The sequence below is a fragment of the Oncorhynchus masou genome, chromosome 15, assembly GCF_036934945.1.
Source record: "Oncorhynchus masou masou isolate Uvic2021 chromosome 15, UVic_Omas_1.1, whole genome shotgun sequence".
Classification (NCBI taxonomy): Eukaryota; Metazoa; Chordata; class Actinopteri; order Salmoniformes; family Salmonidae; genus Oncorhynchus; species Oncorhynchus masou.
In genome coordinates this window covers 44817490-44824855 of record NC_088226.1, presented here as the reverse complement: position 1 = coordinate 44824855, position 7366 = coordinate 44817490, and the positions used below count along the sequence as shown (strand labels likewise).

At 41.5% G+C, this 7366-nt stretch overlaps 1 pseudogene; it reads right to left on the bottom strand.

The window, feature by feature from the left end:
* Positions 1–1028: 1028 nt before the first annotated feature.
* Positions 1029–7127, bottom strand: LOC135556856 (3-keto-steroid reductase/17-beta-hydroxysteroid dehydrogenase 7-like; annotated as a pseudogene).
* Between the last annotated feature and the right edge of the window lie 239 nt (positions 7128–7366).

Sequence of the window (7366 nt, the reverse complement as noted above, 5' to 3'; positions counted from 1 at the left end):
TTAAGTATCAAAAGTAAATGGAATTGCTAAAATGTAGTTAAGTATCAAAAGTGAAAGTAAAAATATTAATAATTTTTAATTCCTTATATTATGCAAACCAGACAGAACAATTTCTTGTTATTTTTTTAATTTATGGATAGCTCACTACAACACTGACAATAATTTACAAACAAAGCATTTGTGTTTAGTGAGTCTGCCAGATCAGAGGCAGTAGGGATGACCAAGGATGATCTCTTGACTAGTGCATGAATTGGACCATTTTCCTGTCAAAATGTAGTACTTTTGGGTGTCAGGGAAAATGTATGGAGTAAAAAGTACATTATTTTCTTTAGGAATGTAGTGAGTAAAAGTTGTCAAAAATATAAATAGTGAAGTACAGATAACCCCCAAAGCTACCTAAGTAGTACTTTAAAATATTTTTACTTAAGTACTTTACACAACTGATGGTTTGGGCATTCTGCAACCTGAATCTCAGCGAGGAAGCTATGCTTACAGACACCAGCAGAGGACGACAGCTGCAGGGTGTGTGCCCACCCTCCCCCGGAGCAGATATACTACCACATGCACCGCGGGGACACCACAGAGGCCAGGATCACACAGACCACCTATGTTAACATTTGGGCAGAGAGTACTGCTGACAGCCTCCTAACGATGGGACCGCACCAGACTTATGTGAAGCCAACAATCAATCGTGGCACAATTTGGATTGATTGGCACTAGGTATTATTCAGCCAGTGATGGTATATCTTGTGAATATTTCTATGTTTTGTGTAGGCTATGTTGTGAGTAGGCTATATGCAGTTTTGGTTTTATTTCAATGTCTGGTGAAACCTTTTGAGTGCTTGTTATCACAGCACAAAAAAACAAGCAAGCCAGGGAAACAATTATGTGAAGTGGATCATACATTTACAGTAGGTCCCCCTATATGCTGATTAAAATTAACAAAATCACTACACTTAATTGATGACATTACAGTGTAGGTCTACCACTTTGAAGCCACAAAGTCATTCAGGGCTATCAGTGGTGCATACATGTTAATTAAAGCCATATGGTTTATTGGAATGCTATTACATTATTTGACACATCAAATAATACACATACTTTCAAATGTGTTTGTGGAATTCCTTGTGAGGTCTGACAACACATGCAATACAGACACAATACATTAGTAGCAGCATCAATGAGTGACACGGTGGCAATCAAATCAGAACCTAATACCAGCAGCACTCATTGTCTGTGAGGCCTCCCAATGTAGGCAAATAAGGCAAACGCGTCTCAGTCATCTGTAGGACAGGAGTCTCAGTCCATTAGATGGGAGTTATGTCCCATCCACTGTTCCTTCAATCAGGCTACTGTGGAGTAGCTCAAATACCCTTCTTTTCCTCCTTCAGTTTCCTGCATACTTTGTCTTCCAGTTCCAGTAGTTTATCATACAGGGCCTCGGACATGTCCCCATCAATATCCATCTGTGAAGGGAACAGAGAGGCAATCAGACACAGCAGGGGACTGATGGCATGTCAGAGTGGATTTGACAAGAATATAAACGGAAGTCCTGTCATCTGTCAAATAGAATAATTACTTAATATTTCATAATTTGGACGGATCCAATATTCATCTATAGCTACATTTCACCACTTCAAAATGATCTGGAGTATTATAAACTGGGTGGTTCAAGCCCTGAATGCCGATTGGCTGACAGCCGTCGTATATCAGACTGTATACCACGGTTATGACAAAACATATTTTTACTGCTCTAATTACGTTGGTAACCAGTTTATAATAGCAATAAGGCAACTCGGGAGTTTGTGGTATATGGCCAATATACCACAGCTTAGGGCTGTATCCAGGTACTCCACGATGCGTCGTACATAAGAATAGCCCTTAGCCGTCATATATTGGCCATATACGACACCCCCTCTGGCCTTATTGCTTAAATATAATCACCCAAATTAATATAAATACTTAACCACGCTGATATGATTGAAATTGATATCTTGCATGGTTCGTAGATTGGTACAAAAAAATACAGACGGGTAATGTGTTAAAAACACCCAACAATACAAATATGTGATCAACATGTGATGTCACAGATTCAAATAACTGTGCAGATGGCTTCCAACGTTTTACGTGTACAGTATCACTCCTGTTTTAGAGTCAGTCTGGATTTCCCGGATCTGCAATTTGTATACCTTGCGAGGTTGTGTGTAATTGTTTCCCAGACTTGAGGTTAGACTGTGGTATTTAGTCCAAGTATCCAGCAACTCAGGTTTTTGCATAAACAGCCAGAACTGCACAATGAAAAGAGGCACAGATGAATCAAACTCATAAAAATAGATTTGATTAAGTCACAACAAATGCAGAGCATCTAACAACCAATAACCTAGTGATAATACTGTGTGTACTATCAATACCAGACCTCTGGCAGTCTCTATGGGGGTGCCACAGGGTTCAATTCTTGGACCGACTCTCTTCTCTGTATACATCAATGATGTCGCTCTTGCTGCTGGTGAGTCTCTGATCCACCTCTACGCAGATGACACCATTCTGTATACTTCTGGCCCTTCTTTGGAAACTGTGTCAACAACCCTTCAGGCAAGCTTCAATGCCATACAACTCTCCTTCCGTGGCCTCCAACTGCTCTTAAATACAAGTAAAACTAAATGCATGCTCTTCAAACAATCACTGCCTGCACCTGCCCGCCTGTCCAACATCACTACTCTGGATGGCTCTGACTTAGAATACGTGGACAACTACAAATACCTAGGTATCTGGTTAGACTGTAAACTCTCCTTCCATACCCACATCAAACATCTCCAATCCAAAGTTAAATATAGAATTGGCTTCCTATTTCGCAACAAAGCATCCTTCACTCATGCTGCCAAACATACCCTTATAAAACTGACCATCCTACCAATCCTCGACTTCGGCGATGTCATTTACAAAATAGCCTCCAATACCCTACTCAACAAATTGGATGCAGTCTATCACAGTGCCATCCGTTTTGTCACCAAAGCCCCATATACTACTCACCATTTGGTGGTTGAAGATATCCCTCTAGTGGTGTGGGGGCTGTGCTTTGGCAAAGTGGGTGGGGTTATATCCTTCCGGTTTGGCCCTGTCCGGGGGTGTCCCATGATGAGGTCACAGTGTCATGATGAGGTCACTTCCAGTCTCAGCCTCCAGTATTTATGCTGCAGTAGTTTATGTGTCGGGGGGCTAGGGTCAGTTTGTTATATCTGGAGTACTTCTCCTGTCCTATTCGGTGTCCTGTGTGAATTTAAGTGTGCTCTCTCTAATTCTCTCAATCTCTCTTTCTTTCTCTCTCTCGGAGGACCTGAGCCCTAGGACCATGCCTCAAGACTACCTGACATGATGACTCCTCCTTGTCCCAGTCCACCTGGCCGTGCTGCTGCTCCAGTTTCAACTGTTCTGCCGTATTACTATTTGACCATGCTGGTCATTTATGAACATTTGAACATCTTGGTCATGTTCTGTTATAATCTCCACTCGGCACAGCCAGAAGAGGACTGGCCAGCCCTCATAGCCTGGTTCCTCTCTAGGTTTCCTCCTAGGTTTTGGCCTTTCTAGGGACTTTTTCCTAGCCACCATGCTTCTACACCTGCATTGCTTGTTGTTTGGGGCTTTAGGCTGGGTTTCTGTACAGCACTTTGAGATATCAGCTGATGTACGAAGGGCTATATAAATAAATTTGATTTTGATTTGATTTGATTTATCTCAGCTAGCTGGTCACCATAGCATCACCCACCTGTAGCACGTGCTCCAGCAGGTATATCTCTCTGGTCACCCCCAAAACCAATTCTTTCTTTGGCCGCCTCTCCTTCCAGTTCTCTGCTGCCAATGACTGGAAGAACTACACAATCTCTGAAACACTTATCTCCCTCACTAGCTTTAAGCACCAGCTGTCAGAGCAGCTCACAGATTACTGCACCTGTACATAGCCCACCTATAATTTAGCCCAAACAACTACCTCTTTCCCTACTGTATTTATTTTATTTTATTTATTTATTTATTTTGCTCCTTTGCACCCCATTATTTTTATTTGTACTTTGCACATTCTTCCACTGCAAATCTACCATTCCCGTGTTTTACTTGCTATATTGTATTTACTTTGCCACCATGGCCTTTTTTGCCTTTACCTCCCTTATCTCACCCCATTTGCTTACATCGTATATAGACTTGTTTCTACTGTAATATTGACTGTATGTTTGTTTTACTCCATGTGTAACTCTGTGTCGTTGTATGCGTCGTTGTGTGTGTGTGTGTGTGTGTGTGTGTGTGTGTGTGTGTGTGTGTGTGTGTGTGTGTGTGTGTGTGTGTGTGTGTGTGTGTGTGTGTGTGTGTGTGTGTACATACCAGAGCCTCTGCTCCATTGCAGGGGGTCCGGATGAATGTGTTTGTAAAGATTCTGATCTGTTGAAATGAGCATGAGTGATAAGACGCATCATCATGAAAATGTGATATTGCTTGACTTTGGGAATCAGGAGACTAAAAGCAATATATGCACAATTTTGTGGGACTAATGATAAAATGTTCCTTTAACAAATACTATTATCGCTCACACAGACAACACACACACACCAGCCAGAGGATGGGCATGAGCAGGTTCCAGATGAGTGTGGGGAAGGAAGGCAGTATACCATAGGTCAGGTTGGTCATCGCAAAGCCTGGACAGATCACTGACGAGTACAAGCCCTGGAGGAAACACAAATGAATAAAGTTTATACAACGGGTGGGTCTAATCCTGAATTCTGATTGGTTAAAAGTGCATTCCAGCCGGTGTCTATTCTACAAGTTACCGCTGGCTAAATCTATGACGTTAAAATGCCTATTTACTCTGTTCCACCTGACTGCGCAATCCATTGTCTCATCAACCCAGGCAGGGAAATTATAAACTTGATCTCCACTTTAAAAATAATCTAGACATTAAGTCACATTTCTTTTAGACTAGCATTTAGTTTTCAACAGTGGAGATCTGTATAAACCTTGCTGTCTGTCTCTCTGACATTTGCAACATTGTTTCAATATTCAAATTCGGGGGGTAGGGACGAGAGAGAGGCAGGCAGCGTTTCTCAGCCAGTCATTTTTATGGATATATAAAAAGAAATTGAAGAAAGGTGAAACAAAACGAAGTGCAGCTAGTTTGCAGTCTTTCCAGCTGGCCTCTACAATAAACATGTGTACAGAGCCCTGAGGTAAGCAGAATAGTACAGGTGACCCTGGAATTAGCAGTCAGCAAAAACACTCACTAGGGAAGGACAGGCCAGAACCTATTGTCATAGAAACAGTGGTGTTAATTTTTTATGAAGAGCGTTGCTATGTGACCGGCTTCTGATGAAGGGGAGATGGATCCAGGGTACTCTGCTGTAGAGGGAAAGCTAACTTAAGCAGGTGGTCCTCAATGTCAACAAAGTAATGATCTCAGGAGATGGATAAAAAGCCTATAACATGGTTTGAACAGATATCTTTATGATATATACAGTGCCTTGAGAAAGTATTCGGCCCCCTTGAACTTTGCGACCTTTTGCCACATTTCAGGCTTCAAACATAAAGATATAAAACTGTATTTTTTTGTGAAGAATCAACACCAAGTGGGACACAATCATGAAGTGGAACGGCATTTATTGGATATTTCAAACTTTTTTAACAAATCAAAAACTGAAAAATTGGGCGTGCAAAATGTTATTATCACTTTCTGACCTTTATTTCCTTTGTTTTGTCTTTATTTAGTATTGTCAGGGCGTGAGTTGGGGTGGGAAGTCTATGTTTGTTTTTTCTATGATTTGGGTATTTCTATGTTTCGGCCTAGTATGGTTCTCAATCAGAGGCAGGTATCATTAGTTGTCTCTGATTGAGAATCATACTGAGGGAGCCTGGGTTTCACTGTGTGTTTGTGGGTGATTGTTCCTGTCTCTGTGTTTGCACCAGATAGGACTGTTTGGGGTTTTCACATTTCTTGTTTTTGTATTCAGTTGTTCATGTGTACATTTACGTATTAAAAGAACCATGGACATTTACCACGCCGCATATTGGTCCTCTGATCCTTTTCGCCTCTCCTCTTCGGAAGAAGAGGAGGAAATCCCTTACAGTTACAGTATATTAATTTGGGTGTCCAATCAAAAACACATCTTTTGACCAATGGGAAAAATATTTTACATTTAATTCAGCTCGTGTCATGCTAATTTTGCTTTTTGCCACCCGCGAAACGACATTGAAGACACCGACTGCAAAATGTAAAATCTTAAAGTTGTTATGAGACACCTGCAACACTATGTCAACAGAGCTCGGCACTTATTATCAAATGTATTAGGTTAAAAATCTGACTTTTTGGATATAATGTTAATATGTTAGGGAAAGACCCTACTGAATGATTCAGAATATGAATAATGATATTAGTCTTGGTAAAATATATTTTCTAATTTAAGGAAGTGAAATTTCATCACCATTAATAAGCCGCACTTTGCTCACCAGTAGGAAGTGACCAAAGAGGTTAGTGGCAAACATTTCCTGTAGTCTGTGGTGATGTTATACTTCTGGGTTAGAATACCCGCCCCCGTGGCAAACATGGCCTTGACATCCAGCTGTGGGTTGGGCATGATGCCAGCATTCAGGTAGAGGTAGTCCAACCGGTTATACCTGGGAGACACACATATACGCCACAATACTTTGTTGGCCAACTGAGCTAAAGACTAGCAATTAGCTTAGGTAACAAACACAAGTCTACAGGTCACAAGTCTTACTCATCACGTGAACCGTCTCCACTACAACATAACCACTCATCTCTTTGTGGTACTGTAGTAATGGTTCACAGAACCACATTCTTCATACTAATCCCATGGGCCGTGACAGCTGAGTAGCTGATTCGGTTCTGGGTGAAGAGATTACCGTCATACCTACCTACCTATCTACCTCAGTTTGACGTCATGGGCGACGGTGAGGACCGAGGAGATGCTGCTGGTGTTCAGCTGTAGCAGGGCCACCTGGGCATCGGGGTGAGAGGTCAGCAGGGCGTAGTGGGCGGCCTGGGCCCGACGCAGGTTCCTACAGGTCAGACATAGCTGGATACTGCCATCCTCAGAGAGGAGACGCTCACACAGCGCCAGGCCTATACCATTGCAGGGAACAGAGAATACACACACACCGTAACCAATCAAAACCAATGTAAAATGTAATTAATTTCATTATATTTTTTACAAGATTCTACAATGTTGATTCATACAGGCTTAAAGGAATAATCCATTCAAAAACTATCTTTTGGTATTTGTTTCATTTTCATAAGTCCCAAAATCTTTTGCATGTCAGCAATCAAGTTATCAAGATACAGAACTTTCAAAATGCAACATATGAT